This window comes from Corythoichthys intestinalis, chromosome 14 (genome assembly GCF_030265065.1).
Source record: "Corythoichthys intestinalis isolate RoL2023-P3 chromosome 14, ASM3026506v1, whole genome shotgun sequence".
Taxonomy (NCBI): domain Eukaryota; kingdom Metazoa; phylum Chordata; class Actinopteri; order Syngnathiformes; family Syngnathidae; genus Corythoichthys; species Corythoichthys intestinalis.
Genome location: NC_080408.1, coordinates 50912107 through 50937991, shown reverse-complemented (window position 1 = coordinate 50937991; position 25885 = coordinate 50912107). Strand labels below are relative to the sequence as shown.

The following is a 25885-nucleotide window of genomic DNA, read 5'->3' as shown; positions in this document are numbered from 1 at the left end:
TAAATGCACCTGCTCTGTGATAGTCTAAGGGTTCTGTTTAAAGTGCAGAGAGCATTATGAAAACCAAGGAACACACCAGGCAGGTCCGAGATACTGTTGTGGAAAAGTTTAAAGCCGGATTTGGATACAAAAAGATTTCCCAAGCTTCAAACATCTCAAGGAGCACTGTGCAAGCCATCATATTGAAATGGAAGGAGCATCAGACCACTGCAAATCTACCAAGACCCGGCCGTCCTTCCAAACTTTCTTCTCAAACAAGGAGAAAACTGATCAGAGATGCAGCCAAGAGGCCCATGATCACTCTGAATGAACTGCAGAGATCTACAGCTTAGGTGGGAGAGTCTGTCCATTGGACAACAATCAGTCGTACACTGCACAAATCTGGCCTTTATGGAAGAGTGGCAAGAAGAAAGCCATTTCTCAAAGATATCCATAAAAAGTCTCGTTTAAAGTTTGCCACAAGCCACCTGGGAGACACACCAAACATGTGGAAGAAGGTGCTCTGGTCAGATGAAACCAAAATTGAACTTTTTGGCCACAATGCAAAACGATATGTTTGGCGTAAAAGCAACACAGCTCATCACCCTGAACACACCATCCCCACTGTCAAACATGGTGGTGGCAGCATCATGGTTTGGGCCTGCTTTTCTTCAGCAGGGACAGGGAAGATGGTTAAAATTGACGGGAAGATGGATGCAGCCAAATACAGGAACATTCTGGAAGAAAACCTGTATGTACCTGCACAAGACCTGAGACTGGGACGGAGATTTATCTTCCAACAGGACAATGATCCAAAACATAAAGCCAAATCTACAATGGAATGGTTAAAAAATAAACGTATCCAGGTGTTAGAATGGCCAAGTCAAAGTCCAGACCTGAATCCAATCGAGAATCTGTGGAAAGAGCTGAAGACTGCTGTTCACAAACACTCTCCATCCAACCTCACTGAGCTCGAGCTGTTTTGCAAGGAAGAATGGGCAAGAATGTCAGTCTCTCGATGTGCAAAACTGATAGAAACATACCACAAGCGACTTGCAGCTGTAATTGGAGCAAAAGGTGGCGCTACAAAGTATTAACGCAAGGGGGCCGAATAATATTGCACGCCCCACTTTTCAGTTTTTATTTGTTAAAAAAGTTTAAATTATCCAATAAATTTTGTTCCACTTCACGATTGTGTCCCACTTGTTGTTGATTCTTGACAAAAAATTAAAATTTTATATCTTTATGTTTGAAGCCTGAAATGTGGCGAAAGGTTGCAAGGTTCAAGGGGGCCGAATACTTTTGCAAGGCACTGTATTTATATATATATATATATATATATATATATACACATATATATATATATACACATATATATATATACACATATATATATATATACATATATGTATAGAGAGAGAGAGAGAGAGAGAGAGAGAGAGAGAGAGAGAAAGAGGTGTGAATCGGCACTGCCCTCACAATTCGATTCGATTACGATTCGGAGGGCCACGATTCAATTCGATTTGATTCAGAGGGTCACGATTCGATTCAGTTCAATTCGGCAATGCATTGCGATGCATTAAAGCCTGGGATGCATTAAAATTCTAAAGCAAAGCATATATTTTGTGAATCCTGAGGCAACATAAGCGGTCAGACATTAAACAACTTTTTATTGGCTCTTGTGTCACTCCTGGTTGAAGTCAAATGAAAATACATTATATATATATATATTTTTTTTAAATCAGATCACAACATTTAATAGTGCTTTGAATGAGACCAGGGCTTTCTCTTTTTTTTTTTACACACACAGTTGCAGCCTTTCACACAGTCCAACATCTGAACTCCTGTGCAAAATCAGTAATAACAGTCACTGTATTTTAGACACAACGACCCATCAATAAAAATATTCAAGTAAATATTAAAGAAAACAAAAAGAAAATATTGTAGTGCAGTAGCATCTTTATCGCAATATCAATTCAGGGATCAGTTCAGTTGCAAACAAAACATCAACTAAATTGCAATGTAGAACAAAAGTAAAATGTAGGCCTAGCCCACTATATAGTATGTGCAATAGAGGTTAGATCGGGCCTAAAAAAATCCAGCCCGACCGGACACGGCCTGCTGGTATTGAAGCCCAACCTGGCCGAGCCCGATCAATTAACTAGATTTGCAGGCCAAGCCCGAAAAACCCGATTTTTTTGGGGGGGGGGAGTGACGCGGGAAAAAAAACGCAGCAGCAGCAACTTATTTTCATTTCTTCGAGTTGGCAGAAAAAAACGCAAGTTTTCTTAATGTTTAAATAGTCTACTATTTTCATGATCATTATAAAAGCATTTACACAACGAAATAACGCTGGGAAAGTTTAATATAAAAAAAAAACATGCGGGCCACGGCGCTCATGTGCGTGCACGAGCAAATGCACAATACAGAGAGCCTGCTCTCGGTTTGATCCCATTTTTTTTTAAAAATTGATTTATTAGTCCAGCGCGGCGGCCCGACCCGACCCGAACGTGAATGCTGAACATTTTGGGCCCAAAATGTTAATCCATGTCGGGCACAAGATAGGACATAAGGGATAGGACATACCTCTAAGAGATAGGACATAACATAACAATGGCTGAAGCGGAGAAAGAAGGAGCAAGAAAGATTATTGATGCACCTAAGACATTGAAAGCAGACATTTGGAGACATTTTGGCTTCTACGAGGTTGGTAGGAAACTTGACCAGAGTTATGCGGTGTGTAAAAAATGAAACATGAGAATAATAATACAAATGGGGAAACCAAATCCGTTGCATCACCGGAATTGCGCAGGAAAGATATATATATATATATAGATATATATATATATATATATATATATATATATATATATATATATATATATATATATATATATATATATATATACAGACAGTATACATATATATACATATATATACATATATATATATATTTTACTATTTTAGCAATGACATTTTTGTTGACGCTTATTAATCCACAAAAACATTTTGGTACACTTAAATTCTTTATTAAAGTACAAATAAACACGTAAATAACAATAATAAATCAGAAATAAACAATGAGGTCTGAACTAGCATGAACCAGTGCAAAAGAATGGAATGTAAACAGATTCAGAACACTGACTTCGCCTTTCCAACATAATTCAAAACAATACTTAAAAAAATTATCTAACATTAATATTATGGTATACTACTATATATCATAGTCGTATAATCATTGCTAATCAGATTTGTCATATAGGGTGTCATTTTAAAGCTATTCTTAGTGTAGAATCTGAATTCTGAAGTATGTGGGAATAACTCCAGAAATCGTTATCTAGGATGAACATGACGTGCTTTTATTTTGAAATGTTATCCGGGAGTACGTTCGCTAAACTGCCAACCGTAAGCTTTACACTCTGCAAAAAAGCACTTTTCGTCATTGCATGTGGTGTCAGTGAAATATATACAGTATATATTTTTAATATTTTTAATTGTTTTCGTTTGCAAATGCTGTTAAAGAGAATTGTAATACTAAGGGGCTGTGAGATATCAACAAAACCATTATGTGGCAAGATAACAAATACTAATAAAGTTAACAAAAATAAATCACATTAATGAGCAATTATCAAAAATAGATAGAAAATTACAAACATTTCCGAATGTAGCCCGGAAACAGCCGAATGGGGCTGTGATGTCACAACCAGGAAGCAAAAGGTCGAGGCAGGTGTCATCGTTGTTCATCGACGAGAGAGTTGCGTTCGTGTTTTGTCAAAAAATCGCTAAAATGGTTCAAACCTGTTGTGCTATGTGGTGTACAAATAGCCATTTGTCGCAATATAGTACCCATGAGTTCCCGAACGCGAGAAAAAGAGCTGAACTACGCAGACAATGAGTAAAGTTCGCCCGTGCAAAGAGGGCTAATTTTGCAGACCCAGCCCCCGGCACGGTTTTTGTGTGGTGCGCATTTTACACCTGAAAGCTATTTGAACTATGGACAAGTGAAATCAGGTTTTGCTAAGAAATTGCTGCTGAAAGCAGATGCGGTGCCCACCATACCACCACCGCCACCTAAATGTCCCGAGATATCAAGAAAGAGGACGATGACAGGCACTGATGAGACCACCCCAGGCAAAGCAAAGGAGGGGAGCAGCCAAGCTCGAAATGGCCAGAGTGAGTACTGTTTTATAATAAAAAACATATCACGCATTGGATATAGGACTGGACACATGTATAAATTATCGCTCGTAAAATATATAGAACAAATCCTTTAATCTCATTCATATTTGTGTCTTTTGGCAGAGCGAAAACCTATTATAGCAAAATAAATGATAATTATTCTATATATTACTTTATTTTGCGGTCACGGTGTATCAGGTTCACAAAAAAGGTGCAAAACAAACCATTTGGTGTTTCCCACTCGATCTGTTGCCGGTGTTTCATCAGTGTGATTGCTCCCCTCAATGATCGTTTCATTAGGCTGCATTGGCTTTCGTTTGGCCTCAAATTGATAACCAAAACACCAAAGAAAGGTTCATCTCTCTCCTCTTCACCATTAGAAGAGCGTTTGTTACGTCTTCTACTTCGGATTCGTCGCTGCAACTAGAAACAAAATTGTTCGCCATCATCGCCACCATTCAGTACTTTGTCAGGACCCAAGCACTGAGCCAGGTGTTTCCTAGTTGTGACGTCACGCACCCAATATGCCAGATTTCAGGGATCTCGGGCGCTGGTCGTTTTAGCTTGACAATCGATCCAAATTTCTATCATTTTCTTGGTGTTGCGATGTGTGTAATTACACGAAGTGGCAGGATATGATACCGAAAGGCATGCATTTATGGATAAATGATGGAATATTAGCATTCCCCCAGGTGTTTTAATACTCTTTAACCAGCGATTTTTCATGTTTGAAGTGTCACCTTTTAACCGCAAGTTTGGAGAAGACTACCAATGCTTTATAGCAGGCTAAAGTAGGTTGTCCTTTTTCCCCATTAGCCTCAATGCAGCAATGCTAACGTACAGTGTTTGATATACTTGAATGTGTTTCTTCATTTTGTATGTCTGACCTTTAATTCTACGGCGTGTTGATAACCAATAAACATCTGGTAAAGGAAGTGGAGTCTCATATGCCATCAACACACACGCAAAAATGTACGCGGCGATAAAACGCAGCCGTGAAAATTACCACCCTCATTTTTCTTTGCTGTGCGATAAATGAACTCATTGCATATCGCGACAGGCTTAGCAACTTCAATAAAACATGTCGTTAGTTAGTTAGATGAACTTACAATTAACCAGCCTGTTGTCTCCTGTCGTCTTCCAAAATTACAACTGAGTGACGGCGCTTTAGGTGTGCATTCACGGCCGACGTGCAGCCAAGCTTGGCATTGAAGAGAAAGGACACAACAGTGTACCCTGCTTTGTTTTGTTGAAATAAGTCAATATTTTGGCCACTCTGGTGTGCTTTTTTGGCCTTGTGTCGCTTTTTCCGCTTGCATAACGAGTGTCCGACTATTCTCAACTTTCCACACATTTTTTTAACCCTTCATTAACCGTCGACGGGATGTTGTGCTTATCGATGCATTTACATCATCGTGACGTCGACTACGTTGACTAGTCGGGACAGCTCTAATTCCAATTTATATCTATTTATTCCAATATACAAATATATTCATTTATCACTCTTTCAAGATGCTGTTCCAGGTCGTAGAGAGGATGTACGCCCCCTCGTCCCTGTTGATGGTCCTCGGGCGTCGCTTGCGGATCTCAATGGCCTCCCTGATCCAGCGCTGATGTTTGTTTTCTGAGTGAATGGGCAGCAGAGGGCGTGACTCGCCTGTCACGCCTTCATCCATCAGCTGATAAAGACACGTCACATCAACATCAGTGACCCTCTGACGAAGGCGGAAGTGTTCGCCAAAACATGTCAGGTAAATCAGAAAAGTTTTGACGGGTGAGGTTTTGGCAATAGGGTGGATGCACATCAAACAACGATTGGACAAAGGAAGGCACCAGTCGTGCCAATCCTCAACAGGATTTAGGGAAATACAGTCGTACTGCGTGCAAAATCTGATGAACCCAGCATGGATGACAGGCAAGACAGTCATTGGCCACTGATTCTCACACTAACACACACGTGGTTTTTCATCCGATCCTTCTGATCGAATCCTTGACCACAAATTGAGCAGGGAAAGATTTTTCGCCAATGTGGGTTCTTGTGTGTTGTTTTAAGTGTCGCTTCAGAGTGAATCTTTGATCACAAACTGAGCAGGAAAAAGGTTTTTCGCCATTATGGATTCTTGTGTGTCTTTTTAAGTTCTTGCAACTGAATCCTTGACCACAAACTGAGCAGGAAAAGTTTTTTTTGCCAGTGTGGATTCGTGTGTTTATCTTTAAGGAGCTCTTGTGACTGAATCCTTGACCACAAACTGAGCAGGAAAAAGGTTTTTCGCCAGTGTGGGTACGTGTGTGCTTCTTTAAGTGTTGCTTCAGAGTGAATCTTTGATCACAAACTGAGCAGGAAAAATGTTTTTCGCCAGTGTGGATTCTTGTGTGTCTTTTTAAGGAGCTCTTGCAACTGAATCCTTGACCAAAATCTGAGCAGGAAAAAGGTTTTTCGCCAGTGTGTTTTCTTGTGTGTATCTTTAAGGAGCTCTTGTGACTGAATCCTTGACCACAAACTGAGCAGGAAAAAGGTTTTTCGCCAGTGTGGGTACGTGTGTGTTTTTAAGTGTTGCTTCAGAGTGAATCTTTGATCACAAACTGAGCAGGAAAAATGTTTTTCGCCAGTGTGGATTCTTGTGTGTCTTTTTAAGGAGCTCTTGCAACTGAATCCTTGACCACAATCTAAGCAGGAAAAAGGTTTTTCGCCAGTGTGGTTTCTTGTGTGTATTTTTAAGGAGCTCTTGCAACTGAATCCTTGACCACAAACTGAGCATGAAAAAGGTCTTTCGCCAGTGTGGATTCTTGTGTGTCTTTTTAAGGAGCTCTTGCAACTGAATCCTTGACCACAAACTGAGCATGAAAAAGGTCTTTCGCCAGTGTGGATTCTTGTGTGTCTTTTTAAGGAGCTCTTGCAACTTAATCCTTGACCACAAACTGAGCAGGAAAAAGGTTTTTCGCCAGTGTCAAGTTTTCTTATGAGCAAAGGTTTTCCCATACTGAGAGCATTTGTCGTCACTGTGAGATTTCTTATGACCATCATCACTGTAAGGTGAGTGTGATGTGGCGCCATTTCTGTCTGATGGAGTGATGAAAATGAGGCTCCGTCCCTCTACCGGCCTCACTCGGACCATCTTCACTCTTCAAGGGCTCACCAGTCGACCTACTGATATGCTCCTCCTCTTCCTCCTCTTTAATGCATGGCAGCTCTTCCTTTTTGATTGGAAATTGCTTCTGTTGAGAGGACTCTGGCTCCTCCTCCTCTTTGATTTGGGGGAGTTCAACATCCTCTTTAATGCCAGGAGATTCTGGCTGCTGCCGCTCAACACCAAGATATTTTCTGAAAACTGCAAGACACAAGAAAACCATTGATATATTTTACGGGCTACCACCGCATCTTTCCTTCGTGAAAAACCTGGAAAAGACGAGTACAGTGATCCCTCGTGATTTCACGGACATGGTCGGTTTAAAAAAGCATTCATCAAAAAAAAAAAAAAAAAAAAAAAAATTTAATTTTTTTTTTTAAAATATGCGGTTTCATTTTTAGGCGCAACAGACATTGTTTCGCATAGAAATGTGTCCGAAAATTTGGCGCTGAAAACTATCGGCCAAAATTAGCTAAAAATGGAATTTCGGTTTAAATGTTTTGAAGACGAATCGTGTGAAGAACCTTAGTCTTCTTCTGATGACGTCATCAAAACACGGCCTATGGAAGCATCATTGTAGCAAAAAGATTCATACTCGTATTTACGCATTTGTGTTCATATTTAGGTATTTGTATCTGTAACCACCAAATTCTGATGTCAGATTTTTTTTTTGTGGGTGTGTGAATACAACTCTCTTTTCGACGACTACAAATCTTGTCTGTGGACGAATTTTTGTTGACGAACGTTTTCGGCTACGAGGCAAAAGCATTGAAATAACGTCACGGAGGGAAAACTCTGAGAAAACAAATCGATCCTCTATTCTGTCTGTCTGTCTCTAATCTTTATCTATGCCTGTGTATGCCAGCGTACTTTTTAGTATGTTTATAAAATATTACTGGTGTCAACAATAATCGATGCGGCGATGCATCCCGATGCGGGCCATGGACGATGCGATTCGATGCAGGCAACAAGCCGAATCGATTCAGCACATATTAAAATATATAAGTCCGTTCAAAAATCTTCCAGTGATGCAATGGATTTGGTTTCCCCATTTGTATTATTATTCTCATGTTTACCTGTAGAGGGAGCTATTGTACAAGCAATGCAGGGGGGATGAGGAACTCAAATCTGCTTCCTCACGGGAGTAACGTCACAGACATGCGCAATTGCGCAGTGGCACTCAAAGCAGAGATAAGACATAATAACAATGGCTAAAGCGGAGAAAGAGGAAGCGTGAAAGATTATTGACGCACCAAAGACATTGAAAGCAGGCATATGGAGACATTTTGGCTTCTATGAGGTTGGTGGGAAACTTGACCAAACTTATGCGGTGTTTAAAAAATGAAAGGCTGCTAGTGTGTGTAAAAAAAAAAAAAAAAAGAAAGAAAAAGAAAGAAAGCCCTGGTCTCATTCAAAGCACTAATTAAATGCTGTGATGTTTTTTTATTATTTTTATATATATTACTATTTTCATTTGACTACAACCAGGAATGACACAAGAGCCTATAAAAAGGTGTTTAATGTCTGACCGCTTGTGTTGCCTCATGATTCACGAAAAATATGCTTTGCTTTAGCATTTTAATGCATCCCAGGCTTTAATGCATCGTGATGCATTGCCAAATCGAACCGAATCGAATCGTGGCCCTCTTAATCGAATCGAATCGAATCGAATCGAATCGTGGCCCTCCGAATCGTAATCGTGAGGGCAGTGCCGATGCACACCTCTATAAAATATTTCTAAATAATTAGACTCACAACCTTACCGTAATTTTTAGAGGAGTTCCAAAAAATCGATTATTACATGCATCGCGATTCAACACGTGAAGATTCGATTACGATTCATAAAGGTTCAAAAACGATGATTTTCCCTCATAATTTTATGACAGCCGCTCGTAGCAGAACGAAATTCAAGACACGACTGCCGCCCGGACACCGTTAACGGACGCATGCACGATGCTATGATGGATGCTCCCAGTTACTGGGATAGAGATTTGCTCCTTTTTAAAAGACTGTAAAATAAATTTATGTATTAGACAGGCAGACACAGAAGCGCGAACCGGTTATTATTTCGAGCGAGAGGGGAACAGTCCGTTGCTCCTTGTCTTTCAGATGTCCAGCAGTAGTTGTAAGGCATTTCGATTGAAAAATGTCCTGAGTGTGTTGCTAAGACCTGTGTGAGTCTATAAGAGGTGAGTACACCCTCTTGTACTGTTTAGCCTTTATTGTTGTTGTTTTTGAGATGTTAATGGTTAGTAATACTTTATTTGACTCCATGAGACCAAATGAACCACCATGAAGCTTTTAACCAACTGCCTGCAAAGCTTCATTCAATTCAGTTTTATTTGTATAGCCCTGTATCACAAAATTCTTGATGAAAAATGCTTTTGGCGGCAATGGCGGTCTGGTGGTTATAATTAAGACCTAGACCTCCAAATGAGTAAATTTGATAATTTTCTGCACTTTTGACTTTTTTGATAAAATGTATTAAATTCTACTCAGTGGTTCTTAAAAACAACAACAACAACGGATTAAAATGCATATAATAATATATTGAAATTTGGTCAATTCAACTCGGTTCGGTTCCATACGGCAGTCTTTTTTATTATGCTGCCATAGCAGATTCATGGCGCATTAAGCCCCCAAACTATTATTAATTTGTCCGTTTTACCCTGGAAACCCCTGTTTACAAACGTCGCGCAGCCGCTCGTTTCAACCCAGCCATAAAACGAAGGTAATTATATTTATTATTCAAAATGTCTGTCATTTGTAGCTTAGAATAATTGATTGATGTCTAATATTTCGTTTAAAAAAAAAAACGACTTTAAAAATTATTCACTCGCATATTTTAAACTTTTAAGCAAATGACGTCACAAAGAAAAAAAATGGTGTTTGCAAATATGGACATCTACATCATAATTATCACTTAATTGTATTTTTTCTGTTACTGTCGCATTTTCTCGAACATGTTAGATGAGAAATAATCGATCCAAACGAAGAAAAATTGGAAAAAAAAGTTTAAAAGGGTAAATATAGGGAAAAAAAAATATCGACCACTTTTTGATGTCTGAATATTCTGCATTGGGACCCTTGTTATATTACCATGTTTCACCCATAAAATCCCCCAAAAATCTGGCTGTGGCCATTCACTTCTGTGTCTTCACTTGGGATGGGAATTGATACGATTTTTACGATTCCGATTCCATTATCGATATTGCTTAACAATTCAATTCTTTATCGATTCTCTTATCGATTCTAATTTGGGGAAAATAAGAACAAACATTTTGATTGGTATCGAGTTTGTTTAATCAGAAGTCACAACCTTACAACTCACAACGAGGTCAAAAGAGGCCCAAAGCCTCAATGTTAACTGTGGCAATAAGTTGCAAATGCACAAGAATGTGTAACATTTTACTGAAACATTTTTCTAACAGAAATAAAAAATATTGGTATATATTGGTATCAGGGGTCGCGTTAACCGAATATTTTCCGTCGTTGACCGTTTTTTTAAAACGGTGACGGAAAAAACTGAAGTCCATTCGTCATTTTGACAGGTTGCAATTCGCACCCCAGACCTCAGGATGGCGAGTGAGCATATTAACCCTTTAAGGTCTGGGCCTATTTTGTCTGATTTTGCATGCCTTTGAAGTTGCCTTTATATTTCAAAGAAAGAATTGTTTACGATGGCCTGGTTTGGTCCCTTTTTTTGTGACACCTTGAACTTCATGTCCAAACTGTTGTTTCCTTCACTGACCAATTATAAATCATCATTTTGGGCCCAAAAAGACCAAAAATTCCAAAATCGTTTTGTCAAAATTTTTAATATTGATGTCCAATTGACAACCAAACATGTGTAACGAACCGTTTTGAAACTTTGTAATATTTATTCAACATGTTAGGATGAACATTCAACCAAAAATATTTAGAATAAATAGTCTTATATTTGACAATTCAACATAAACAACAGGTATAGCCATAGGCGTTTTTTGCCTTTATACATGCTCTAGTCAAAACAGGTTATATACAGCAGACCGAACAGTGAAAAAATATATACCATCTAACACAAAAAGTGTTTAGAGGCCATCTCTTTATGAGTTTAGGTATTGCGGCCCATCACCTGATGAAAACTATGTACACACAATCAAGCTTCTTGAACACACATTTATATACACAAATTGAGAAGACTGATTGTGGGAAAAAAAATATATATATATCAGGGGTCGCGTTAACCGGATATTTTCCGTCGTTGACCGGTTTTTTAAAACGGTGACGGAAAAAACTGACGTCCGTCCGTCATTTTGACAGGTTGCAATTCACACCACAGGGTGGCGATATTAATTAGCTATTGTCTCTCTTAATGCATGACGTAGTTGGCTCTTCTGTCAGAATATTGTAGCGTCACCGGGGTCTGGCGGCGGCACCGTGATTGACACATCAACGCGAGGTTCTTATTGGTGCACCCGGTGTGCCAGCGCGTCATCCAATTGATGGACAAGATTGCCGCCCAATCACATGACGCCACAACTCCGCCCCCCTGACTGGAGCCGCCATATTGTGTGTCAGAAAATGGTGAAGGCGTGTGTGGCGGTTGGTTGCTGTAACAGAAAAGATAGACGGAGAGACTTGAAGTTCTACCGTATTCTGAGAGACCCGGGAGGATGAGTGCAGATGGACTGCTGTAATTCCACAAGAAATCTGGGCACCAAACGATCACCACAGACTATGTAGTAGTCATTTTCTATCTGGTAAGATGCATTTAATATATATTTAGAAGATTTTGAGCTGACAACCACAATTAAGATCATTGTGTGACGTTGGTGATTGGGGTCTATATCGTTGCCTCTTTTTCTTTGGGGGCGGAGTTGTTGGCGGTAAGCAGAGTAAAAAGGGAGAAAAATACCACGACTCCCGTGTCTAATTTTTCGCCGCCAAGCAAGCGTTACAATATTAATTAAAAATGAATGAAAACTAAATACTATTGAATATGTCGTAATTATCATTATAAAAATTTAGGTGACCGGTAAAAATAGACTATGACCGTTTTTTTATGACCCTGTCAGTCAAAATGACAGACAACGAAAATGTCTAGCGCAACCTCTGATATACAGTATATATAACATTGGGAAAAAAAGTATTTTCAAAAATATTTACAATAAACAAGTTAATTTTTTTTCAGGCATGCCACTCCGAAAAGCAGTTTCGTCCTGGAATTAGACACAGGGCGACATCACACAGCCCACACTTCCATGGGGTGTCGGTCCTCTTTCCACCCGTCCGCCCTTCCATTTTCATTTCACTTTACTTTCATTGTCACTATAAATGTACATGAAAAAAAGTCAGTATTTATGAAAATAATAAAGTATTAAAAAAATATATATATACAGCAATAAATAATAATGGAAATCTATATATATGACAATAGAAAGAATACCATAGTTGAATATGTGCTACATCCCTAATCTTCATATAGAAAGAAGAACACCACAATTATAAATTCCTGCCTTGGATACACACAGTGCACGTACGACTTTGATCTGACATGCACATTATATTATTATATACACAAACACACACTTATATTGCATCAAAATTAACTTTGTCTTGCAATATCAAAAGAAACTTTCAAAAGAAACTTTTTCAGCATCAAAAAAAAAAAGTGAGTTTGCTTACCTCTGCTCGTCGATGGCGTCACCCACGTGTTCAAATCCGTCACTATCTTCACTCGAGGACTCTTCCGAAGAAGACGATGATGACGAATTTGGACCATCCTCTTCCTCAAGTTGATCAAAAAGCACAATTGCCTGTGCTAAATTTAGTTTTCCGTTCATTCTCAAAGTCACACAAAGTCGCTGCTCGAGCCACACGGCCGTCGCTCGCCACCTCGCTGCTTCAGAACACTCCTCCCTCTCGTTCGGTGGAACCTCGCACGGCAGTTATATTTATTTAAAAAACGCATTTTGTGCTTCCACTGTGACTTCGAAAGGGTTCGTTTGATTTGTGTTTTTTTCATGGAGCTTCCGTTTTGAAAAAGGACAAGAAATGATGGAAATATAGACATAAACAAATGATCCATGCAGCGTTTTAATGTTTTTTTGAGAGGACAATAAAACTATAAAACTTAAATGACAATATCTCACGTTTTAGTTGGTCGATTGACTTCAAATAATAACGAGAGTAAACCGCAACTTCCGCACTTTAAAACGAGACCAACCAACGGCATGTGGGTGACGTAATTAAAACGTGAGGGCGCTTCAAAGACGACGTGCGCTGAGGACGCGCCGGCGCGTCCTTCGACTCTCAAGGGTTAATTAGCTATTGTTTCTCTTGATGCATGACGTCGTTGGCCTTACTCGGAAAAATGTCCGAACGAGCATTCAGGTGTAGCAAACACGGAAACGTTAGGAAGCTTTGGAGAGCATTGTCTAAGGCTACGTTCATTCTACAGGTCTTAATGCACGAATCCAATTTTTTCGTGTTTCTCCGACTCGAGTCAGGCATTAACTTGACGGTCTGAACGGGACGAGTCGCATAGAAGTGGACCATTTCAAATCCGATCTGGGTCATTTTTGTATGTGGTTCAAATCCGATCTGGGCCACATTTTTCCAGACTGTCGCGGCGGTCTGTACCGTCCAGTGTCCCAAATCCGATTTCAGCTGTGCGTTATTAGCGCCTAGCTTGCAGTGAACACGGCTTTTGGGGAAGGGCCAGGCTTGACAACAGTCATAATAAATAAAAATGGGTTGAGGATAAGCATGAGAATGATCGGTTTTCTCTCTGCTCTATGTGAGCTATATTTCAACATTTCCTACTTGGCCGAGAGTCGGGAGAGGGGTCTGGCTGCAGCCCGTTTTGGAGAGTCGGGGCAAACTGCCCGTATGTGTGTGTGACATGCACGGACAGTGCGTGCATGCGATCGATCCATATAAACTGTGAATATAAGCCTAAACGGGGATTATTTATGCCTGTTATTTGTCTCCTCCTTTTGAAAAGCAAAATATGATATCCCTGGAATGACGGATGACTTGTCATGTGTTTTGATGCTTCTGCACACCGGCGCGTGTCAGACTGCGAATTAGAGCACATGCGTAATACTTGAATGGTCTCAATGGACAAAAGCAGTCTGAACGGGCACGCCAAAAAAACGGATATGACAAAAAAATCGGATTTGTGCATTAAGACCTGTAGTATGAACGTAGCCTAATTGAATGACCAGGGACAAACAGCTTGGAGTCAGAAGTACGTGCGCTATTCTCAAACCTGAACGCACCCCGAGTCTTGGATGACAAATCAACAGAGCAGAGAGTAGACACAACATGGCTGGTAGTTTCTTCAATTTATTCAGAGTTGAGTAAGTAACGCACCGCTTTTGACCAACACTGCTATTGAATATGTCATTATTATCATTTTAAAAATTTAAGTGACGGGTAAAAATAGATTATGACCGGATTTTTATGACCCTGTCAGTCAAAATGACAGACAACGAAAAAGTCTAGCGCAACCTCTGATTGGTATATAGGTCGTTGTTCTGCCTTTGGCAATATATGTTAAAGCAGCGGTCCCCAAACTTTTTCTTGTGAGGGCCACATAACTTTTCCATTCTCTGTTGTTACAGAAAAAGTATGACGATTGCAGGAGTGCCTAAATGTAAAAAAATATTGTTTTTCAGAAAGCCACAATCAAACAACCCTTTCTGGATTCTTCACGTAACAAAAGTAAATAAAATAAAAATGATAATATAGTATAATATAATATAATTATAATAAATAATAGTAACACTATTAATTAAATAGATAATAACCAAATAACCCTCTCTGAGTTTTCACAGAAAAAGGCCAGAAAATAAATAACACTATTGACAAAAAAAAAAAAAAAAAATTCAAAACGCTCTTTTGTATAATTCAGGGGGCCGTATCCGGCCCGCGGGCCGTACTTTTGGGACCCCTGTGTTAAAGTGTATTATTTACCATTATATTGAAATGCATCCCCTTTTAATTTTTCTGGTGCTTTCACGCTCAAGTGGGGGAGCCCTTGCGCTTCCTCACGTGAAGAAGAGCACGCTTACACGCGAAGAAGAAGTGCCGCATCCAAACGAGTGAGTGAGTTAGTGAGAGAGGGAATTACTGTTACGAGCCTACGTTAATGTTTGTAAAATATCTACAGAGGCAACGCTTGTTTGTATCATCTTTTGTGTTGTTGTTGTGTGTTTCCACTCGCGATCGGACACTTAAATCCAGTTGTGTAGTGGTTTGAACGATGTGCTAATGCTAGCGAACGCATGTTAACAGTTTGTGTTATTAATGTATTGGCAGCTAATCATCGCTGACTTACGTTGATGCAAACCTGTTTGTTATTAGGGACGAAATTGATTTGTTTCATTTCTATTTTTAGTTTCACTCTTCAAGTGATGGTTGAATAAAGTCAGCAAATTATACCAACGTCTTCTGTATCGTCATTTGGGAGTTTAGCTAGCTGTATAGCCAGGACTGAGCCTTAGCGTCTCGGTGAGGACATTGCAGTCGTATTCCCTCCCGATGCAGTTATCTCCACGTTGCAATGACTGCAAGTCGCTTTGTTGTAAATTTTTCTCGTGAAGTGAAGACACACTTTCGAGTGATTGAAGTTTTTGAACCAACGTGCTGTCATTGTTATGTTTACGGCTGCAATGCTCGTGCTAAACCATCGTAACCTTTCATTTTCACCCTCTCTCCTGGTGAAGTGTAGCCAACCCTTTGAGCGAGGGGTTCTTGGCGCCATGCTAGTTTGATGCTTCTGGACAAGAAGACACGTCACGACGCAATATGCGTCTTTAGGAATCGTTAAAGGGATCATTAAGGCTTTTTCATTGTAATGTCGAGGCCTCGAAACAGTAGGAACCGGTTCGGAATTGGAATCGGATTTCGATTCCCATCCCTAGTCTTCACACTCAGTGATACATGCTACATGGAGTTTTTGGATCGAAGCAAGGTAAGTACTTGTTAAAATCATGGCGTCTTTAATCATGCTCTCTCATGCTTTCACCTCCAGTTGGGGTTTCGCTGTTTATTTTTATTTATTTATTTTTTAAATGCCCTCCTGTTCAAAAATTGTCTTCCCCAAGAAAATTGAGATTTTAAGTTTTCCAATGATGTGTCACACGTGCATATCGGACAATTTTGAAATTTGGCCAAATGGCGTACCGCAAGCAACATGTCACTTCCGTTCAATAATATTCATGACGTTAGCTACTGTTGCTAAGGGGGGACACGCTATGTTTGTCCCCAATAGGAAATGAATGGAAATCGTGTATGAAGGAGATGTTTAAAGAGCTTAACCTACCAATTGAACCGTAAATGAGGTCCCTGGTGCCAAATTCACTGGCAAAGATGTGGAAGAACATAAAAATGTTCAGTTAAAGTGATGGGTTGAGTGTCGAGGGCTGACGAAGGCAAAAAAAAAAAAAAAAAAAACGAGCCAACCTAAGCATAGCCTTAGCAATTTTTTCGACACCTTTTTCTTATGCGACTGACAATGACATTCTCCTGTTTCAACAAGCTATCCTTTACCACCAGCCCTCCCATTCTTATATATTATATCCTCTGGTTGTCCTATGTCTCTGACCGTTCTTGGGGGTTTTATATTTTGTGTAGCGATCGCAAATGGTACTCAGTGACAGCCAACGAACACTTTTAATATTTTCATTGACAACAAATCCTAATTGTATAATTTTTTTACACTTCCCCCATTGGGGGTCTCAAAGCGGAAATTCAAGTCACCTGAGTGTTTTCCGCCATATATATATATATATATGTAATTACTTTAAACAAAGCAAATCATTTGCATAGAGTCATGTTTTTCTTCAGTTGTTCTTTATGACATGTTTGTGTTCTCAGTTGTTGGTGACACATCAAAGAGCACACTCGCTTTGAGACTGATTAGGAGAGCACTGTATTTAAGGACGCCTATGTCTTTCCGCTATGTCGGAAGATTGCCTTGCTAAATGCTGTGTGTGCCCTTATCTTTGTGCTCTCAACGTTTGATCATTTTGTTTTTTGTGCTCTATTTTCTTTGTTAAATTTGCCTCCTGTTTGGCATACTTCCTTTGTTGTACTTTCTATTAAATAAAAAAAAAATATTCGCTATCTCTGGTCTCTGGTTGAGATCCTTATAAATGGCTTGCCATTCATCACTCATAGAAGGAAATCTTTTAATTTGCAAACAATAATCAAGTCGATGCAGTGGTGACAGTTTATCTCGGCTTACGAGTCCATTGCATGGCTGCTGAGTAAGCAACAACACGATATAAAATGAATGAAAAATACCATATTAGACTAATGAACATTTTTGTACTCATGAGGAAAGCAATGGTTGGGATGACCTTTGATGTGTATGAACTCCTCCTCCGTCTTTATAGATGGGGACTCTTCTCCTCCTCCTTGATGCACTCTGACTCCTGCTGCTCAGGATAATGGGCTTGGCTGATATATAGATCTGCAAGACAACAAACAAATCTTATTTCTTCATTTGCAAACTTGTGTCCCTAAAGTTGAATTCTGTTGGACAAAAATTCATCCTTGCCATGTTTATTCATGTTTTGTTTAGGGCTGTCGAAATTATCGCGTTAACGGGCGGTAATTAATGTTTTTCTTAATTAATCACGTTAAAATATTTGACGCAATTAACGCACAGTGCAATGCCAACTTGTTACTTGTGTTTTTTGGAGTTTTGTCACCCTCTGCTGGTGCTTGGGTGCGACTGATTTTATGGGCTTAAGCACCCAGGAGCATTGTGTAATTATTGACATCAACAATGGCGGGCTACTAGTTCATTTTTTGATTGAAAATTTTACAAATGTTATTAAAACGAGGGGTTTTAATATAAAATTTATATAACTTGTACTAACATTTATCTTTTAAGAACTACAAGTCTTTCATGGATCACTTTAACAATGTTAATAATGTTAATGCCATCTTGATTTATTGTAATAATAAACAAATACAGTACTTATGTACCATATGTTGAATGTATATATCCATCTTGTGTCTAATCTTTCCATTCCAACAATAATTTACCGAAAAATTTGGCATATTTTATATATATATATATATGTATGTATATATATATACATATATTATAGATGGTTTGAATTGCGATTAATTATGATTAATTCATTTTTAAGCTGTAATTAACTCGATTAAAAATTTTAATCGTTTGACAGCCCTAGATTTGTTGTATTCCAATCCAGCACAAAAGTCATTCAAAATGCTTGCCATCACATTAACTGCGATTAAAAATTGGAATCCCTTGACAGCACTACTGTTAACATCAAAAATGAATTTTCATCACGGTGCTCTGTCATGTAAAGTATATTTATCGTCGAAAACGAACCAACCTTCTAATCTGTGAAGAACAACCTTAGCGTGCATTAGTTTGCACACGCTCGAGTGTCGGTGACGTGGGGGCTCCTCTATCATTCCACAAAGATGCTCCTGGAACTTGGTGGGTCCCGTGGACATTTTCCGCACTTGATTTCTGAATGCTGAGATGACTAGAAGATTGGCTAATGATTTTTTAGAGCATAATGCTGGACATGTCGTCGAGAGTTCGATTAAGTTAAGTGACTGAAATAGAGGAAAAAAAAGACCAAAGAGGAAAAAATGGCCAGTCTTTATCTCTTTATTTTCTTTGATCCCTTTCTCCTATTAAAAGCCAATCGGGAGAGCGGTTTAACATCGCACAGCCAATCAAGAGCATGGTGTGATTGCGGAAGAGGAGGGCTGTTATCGTTCATCGCACTTTTTCATTTTTTTACCATTGCCTTTGACCGATGGGTCCTTTTGCCCTCTTTCTTTTCCCCTCTTCCCCCGCATAGGCTGGCTTTTATGCCCTGGTCGTAGTTCTGTGGTAAATGCGGTCATCTGTCGCATGGGAGATGCGGGTTCAACTCCCGCTGGAGACCATCATTTACTTGGATTTTCCTCAATAAAAAAATGAATGATGGCTGCGTGACTAATAAAAACACAATTGTTAAATAAAGCACGCATTTCCTATAATTGTGTCAAGTATATTGATAGATTGTATTCAATTTGTGTGAACATTTACAACAATAAATGGAAAATGTGTAGCTGTCTGAATTATATTAATAAGAAAAGTTCCACAAACAACAAGGAGAGTACTACCAACCTGCACTGATTATGAGTAACAAGGTCACCAGACCAATTAGCTATTGAAGTGAAAAGGTAGTCACAAAAAACATTTTAAAAAATTTGAATCGAGATAAATTGGAAAAACTAAAAGGTGTGCCCCAACCTAAAGGAGACTACTACCATCCTGCACTGGTTTGGGATCAAAAGGTCAAATGAAATCAGAACTATTGAAATTTAAAGCTAGTCAATAAATTAAAGGAAAAAAAAAAACATTAAAAAATATGGAGAGCTAAATTGGAGAACTAAAAGGTGTGCCTCAACCTACAAAGAGAGAACTACGAACCTGCATAGGTTTGGGGTCAAGAGGTCAAATGATCTCAGCGCAATTGAAGTTTAAAGCTAGTCAACAAATTCAAAAATTCATTAAAAAATGATGAATTTATACATTGGAAAACTAATAGCTGTACCTCAACCTTCAAAAAGAGTACTACGACCATGCACAGATTTGGGTCAAAAAGTCAAATGGGCTAGGATCTATTGAAGTTTGAAGCTAGTCAGTCATTAAAAAATTATGAATAGATAAATTGGAAAACTAAGAGGTGTCACTTGATCTCCAAGTGTCGTACTTCTACCCTGCACAGGTTTGGGGTCAAAAGGTCAAATTACCTCAGAGCGATTGAAGTTAGTCAATTAAAAAATCATTAAAAAATATGAATAGATAAATGGGAAAACTAAGAGGTGTGCCTTGATCACCACGTGCAGTACCCACCACCCTGAGATGTAGGCATCACAAACATATTTTTATAATAAATCTTGTTAGCGTATACAGGCCTCACAAGTATACTGTAAGAAATATTTTTTTCCAACAGTGAAACTGTAAAACAACACACACTAATATGATGTGCAAAACTCCATAAATAAATCTTACTTGACATGAATTGACACAAACTATCACATAAATCTTGGTGAGTTCAAGTTTCAAACAGCTCAGTATTGACTGATATGTTATGAAATATCGGATTTATTTTATTCTTAATAAAGCTACCATAATACTGCCAAAGTAAAAAGAGAGACGGGAGTCTGAAAACCTTACCTATGAATTCTTACCAGTGCTAAGGCTCCACAAAAATGTTTTTCATTATTTCATGCAACTTATTTCTTCGCAAAAAACATACCTCACATTCTTTAGCATTAAGTGATGGTTAAAAAATAGTGGCTTTATAAAATGTAACTTACTTTAATTTTCTTAATTGAAAAATAGATTGTTTAAACAATTCTGGTGCATTTGGTCTTCTCACTCTCTTTCTCGTGATGCATTGTCAAGGTACAGTGGGCTACATAAGTATTTAGTCAACCACCAATTGTGCAAGTTCTCCTACTTGAAAAGAATAGAGAGGCCGGTAATTGTCAACATGGGTAAACCTCAACCACGAGAGAAAGAATGTGAAAAAAAAAAATCTGAAAATCACATTGTTTGATTTTTAAAGAATTTATTTCCAAATTAGAGTGGAAAATAAGTATTTGGTCACCTACAAACAAGCAAGATTTCTGGCTGTCGAAGAGGTATAAATTCTTCTAACGAAGTCTAACGAGGCTTCACTCGTTACCTGCATTAATGGCACCTGTTTTAACTCATTATCGGTATAAAAGACACCTGTCCACAGATCTCAGTCAGTCACACTCCAAACTCCACTATGGCCAAGACTAAAGAGCTGGCGAAGGACACTAGAGACAAAATTCTAGACCTGCACCAGGCTGGGAAGACTGAATCTGTTAGGGTGCGCTGGGAAGTGGACCCCAAAGCAGACAAGGGTGGCTGTGGTGATTTTCAAAGGTTTATTTGAGCGCATGTCGCAGCACCGCACGTGCACTTGGCGTGTAGCTGGCAGGTGTCGAAAGGAGATCAATCAGGCGTCGGTACAATTCTGGGAGCAGGCACGGGGAATCCTGGGACGGAACAAGAGGTCTGATTAGCCAGGTAAGAATTAATGTGGTAAATACCTGAATGCTGGACTTCACTGACGGGATTACTGAAAGTTTGGTCTGGCGACGAGCAGCAACGACGAGCTGGCTTATAAAGGCGGCTGATTTCGATGGCTTGCAGCTGTCGGCGTCTTCGCCCGTCTGGTCTCCAGCCTGCAATCAAGGAGCCCTAACAGTACCCCCCCCTACGGGCGCCACTAGGCGCCCGAGGCACGCGATCGGGATGGGCGCGATGGAAGTCGCGTATCAGGGACCTGCACAACACCTGCCTGGCTGGGATCCAACTTCGTTCCTCAGGCCCATAGCCCTCCCAGTCGACGAGGTACTGTACCCCACGGCCACGACGGCGGACGTCCAAGAGACGTCTCACTTTGAAGGCTGGGTGCCCGTCAATTAACAATGGAGGAGGGGGAGTCTGCACCGGAGGGGACAACGGGCATGACGAGACCGGCTTTACCTGGGAAACATGGAAGGTGGGATGGACACGCAGAGACCTGGGGAGCTTGAGGCGGACCGAGCAGGGATTCACTACCTTCTCTACTTCAAAGGGGCCGACAAAACGTGGGGCCAGTTTCCTGGAATTAACTCTTAGTGGCAAGTGTTTTGAGGAGAGCCATACCTTCTGCCCCACAGAGTAGACAGGGGCTGGTGTACGGCGACGGTTGGACTGGGCCTGGGAACTTTCGGACGAGCGGATTAGCACAGCGCGTGCTCTCCTCCAAACCTTGGTGCACCGGTTGATGTGCCTTCGCACCGAGGGAACCGCTATGTCCTGCTCTTGGGATGGGAACAAGGGGGGCTGGTAGCCCAGTGAGCACAGGAAGGGGGACATGTCTGAGGAGGCGTTCGGCAGGGTATTATGGGCATATTTGACCCAGGAGAGGTGGTCGCTCCAGGAATTGGGACAGGACTGTGCGACACAGCGAAGTGCTGCTTCCAGCTGTTGGTTTGTGCGTTCACACTGGCCGTTTGAGGATGGTAACCTGAGGAGAGACTCACACCAACGTCCAGAGCTGCGCAGAAAGCCTTCCATACCTGCGAGGTGAATTGGGGACCCCTATCAGACACAATATCAGACGGGATGCCATGCAGGCGGAAGACATGCTGGACCAGCAGCTCTCCGGTCTCCTTCGCCGATGGGAGTTTGCGAAGCGGGATGAAATGGGCCCCCTTGGAAAATCTATCAACCACAGTGAGTATTACGGTGTTACCTCGGGAAGGGGGGAGACCGGAGACAAAGTCCAGGGCGATATGGGACCACGGGCGGCTAGGGATGGGAAGAGGGCGAAGCAGGCCAGAGCTGGGTTTGGTCGAGGTCTTGTTGCGGGCGCAAACGTGGCAAGCAGTGACAAAAGCCCCGTGTGTCCTCGGGCATTGTGGCCCACCAGAACCGTTGGCGCAACACAGCGAGGGTCCTGCGGATACCCGGGTGGCAGAACAGGCGAGACGAGTGGGCCCACTCCAGCACCTGTTGCCGGACTGATGCGGGAACAAACAAATTAGCCTGAGACCCCTGCCGGGGGTCCGGGTGCTCCCCAAGGGCTTGGACTCCACCTCCCATTCCACTGCAGCAAGAAAACAGGTGGAAGGGAGAATGGGGGCTGGGTCCACCCTGGTCTCACTAGGCAGGAACTGGCGGAATAGGGCATCTGGCTTGATATTACGTGCCTCTGGGATATAGGAGAGAGAGAAATTAAAACGTTCAAAAAACATGGCCCACCTGGCCTGGCGAGGATTGAGCCTCCGGGCAGCCTTGAGGTACTCCAGGTTTTTGTGATCAGTCAAAACGATGAAAGGCTGGCGAGCTCCCTCCAGCAGGTGTCGCCACTCCTCCAGGGCAAGTTTAACAGCCAGCAACTCGCGGTCCCCAATGCTATAGTTTTGCTCGGCGGGGGTTAGTCTGCGGGAGAAAAATGCACAGGGGTGCACCTTGCCATCGCCAGTCTGTCGTTGGGACAAGACTGCTCCCACGCCCACTTCAGAGGCATCCACCTCCACAATGAACTGTAAGGCAAGGTCAGGATGTGCCAGCACGGGGGCTGAAGTAAAGCGTCGCTTAAGGTGTCTGAAGGCAGCGTCAGCAGAGTCAGACCAACGAAATGGTGAAGCGGTCGATGTGAGGGCTGTGAGCGGTGCTGCGACCTTGCTGTAATTCCTGATGAACCGCTGATAAAAGTTTGCGAACCCGAGGAAACGTTGGAGTTGTTTCCGTTCGGTGGGCCGTGGCCACTCTACCACTGCGGTTAGCTTACCAGGGTCCATGCGGAGTTCGCCCTTGGCAATGACGTAGCCCAGGAATTTGGTCTCTGGGACGTGGAACTCGCACTTTTCTGCCTTCACAAACAGACGGTTTTCCAGGAGTCTTTGGAGCACCTGGCATACGTGCTGCTCGGGCTCTGTGAGGTTAGGAGAGAAAATCAGGATGTCATCAAGATAAACAAAAACAAACCTGTTGATCATGTCTCTCAGCACGTCATTGACCAGGTTCTGGAAAACCACGGGGGCATTAGTGAGTCCAAAAGGCATGACGAGATACTCAAAATGGCCCAGGGGAGTGTTAAACGCGGTCTTCCACTCATCTCCCTCTCTGACATGGACCAGATGATAAGCGCTGCGTAGGTCGAGCTTGGTGAAGATACGTGCGCCATGGAGGGGTGTGAACGCCGAGTCCATCAGGGGGAGTGGGTACGTGTTTTTAATGGTGATTTTGTTGAGGCCACGGAAATCAATGATGGGCCTCAATGTGCCATCCTTCTTCCCCACAAAGAAGAGGCCGGCGCCGACCGGGGATGAGGACGGACGAATTATACCTGTGGCCAAGGACTCTGTGATATAGGACTGCAGCACCTCCATCTCAGCTTCCGAGATCTTATAAATGCGCTCCTTTGGCAGGGCGGCGCCAGGAAGTAGGTCTATGGCACAGTCATAAGGGCGGTGGGGGGGCAGGGCCACTGCTCTGTCTTTACTGAAGACTAGGCTCAGGTCATGGTAGCACTCAGGGACTGATGAGAGGTCTAGCTGGTCTGGGTTCTGGACAGGATAGGCTGGAGCTAGGGCAGATTTTAAACAATTTTTATGGCAAAAGGCACTCCATGCAGTGAGCTTGGGGTGGGTCCAATCCACCGCTGGGCTGTGAGTCTTGAGCCAGGGTAGGCCAAGAACCAGCGGCGTGTGAGGGCAATCGATTACTAATAGACTGAGTACCTCTTGGTGGTTACCCGATAGAAGAAGGTGGACAGGGTCGGTTTGCTCCCCCACACTAAACAGCACCTGTCCATTGAGTGCGATGGTCTTTAACGGGACAGGTAACGAGCGCGTTCCGACGCCCAGCTGTTTCACCAACCTGCGATCAATAAAACTTTCGTCAGCACCAGAATCAACAAAAGCCTTCACACTGCAGGATTGGTCTTTCCAAGTAAGTGTGGCGGGGAGCTGGAGCCGAGCTGAGGAATTGTTAAACGCATGACTCACCAGTATTTCCTCACCTACTGGTGAGCCTGCCCGTTTCCCGGACGCACCGGACAATGGCGGAGGAAATGCCCCGCTTGGCCACAGTAGATGCATAGCTGGGCAGCGAGCATACGTGTGCGTTCCTCCTCAGTGAGCCTGGCTCTCCCTAGCTGCATGGGCTCGGGGCTCTCAGCAGAGGGCAGTGTAGAGGCGACGGTGTGTGGGGAATACCCGGAAGTAGGGGCCATACTCTGGGCAGCGGGACAGTGAAACTTGAAAGGCGGCGGCTCGCGGCGTTGACGTCGTCTTTCGCGAAGTCGATTGTCGATTCGAATCGAACGATCGATGAGCTGATCGAGATTCCCTGGCTCGTCCCTGGAAGCCAACTCGTCCTTGAGCGATTCGCTGAGTGCGCCGGTGAAGACCTCTTGAAGCGCGGCGGCGTTGAATTGGCTCTCAGCTGCAAGCGTGCGGAACTCCACGGAGAACTCTGCGACGCTGCGCCCTCCCTGACGGATGGACATTAGACGTATGGCGGCTTCCTTACCACGAACCGGGTGGTCGAAAACTTTGCGCATCTCGGCTGTGAAGCAGTCATATGAGGCGCACGCCGCCGAGCCCTTCTCCCACTCAGCTGTGGCCCAGGCCAAAGCTGGGCCGCGAAGACTCGCGATCAGGTAAGCGATCTTGGCCCGCTCGCCGCCGTATGTACGTGGCTGTTGGTCGAACACGAGACCGCACTGCACTAAAAAGGCACGACAAGAGCCCAAGTCGCCATCGTAGGGGGCAGGGGGTGGCACGTGCGGCTCCCGTTGCGTTGGCGGTGGGGAGACGAAGTCTCGGCGTGGTGGTGACGTCGGATGCAGGGGAAGCGGCGTGAATTGCGCCTGGAGAGACTGAAGTGCCACAGAAATTTCTCCTACCTTTTGGTAAAGACATTCGAGGGCTTGAGCGTGTCGGTCAACGGCGGGGGGTGACGAGGAAGCATAACTCGGATCCATGTCCGCGGAGTCCATGTGGCCAGACCAAGCTGTTAGGGTGCGCTG

The 25885-nt window shown here is 42.2% G+C and overlaps 1 protein-coding gene across 2 annotated transcripts in view; it reads right to left on the bottom strand.

Annotated features, from left to right (window-relative positions):
* Positions 1–18884, bottom strand: part of wu:fb63a08 (MAM and LDL-receptor class A domain-containing protein 1) — a 63263-nt gene extending 44379 nt beyond the window's left edge. For both annotated transcript variants that reach the window (XM_057856945.1, XM_057856944.1), the window contains exons 1-2: positions 18653–18884; positions 17639–17751 (exon numbers count right to left, since the gene is read on the bottom strand). The gene's annotated coding sequence lies outside the window, so the exon portion shown is untranslated. The remainder of the gene's footprint in view (positions 1–17638; positions 17752–18652) is intronic.
* Positions 18885–25885: the final 7001 nt, after the last annotated feature.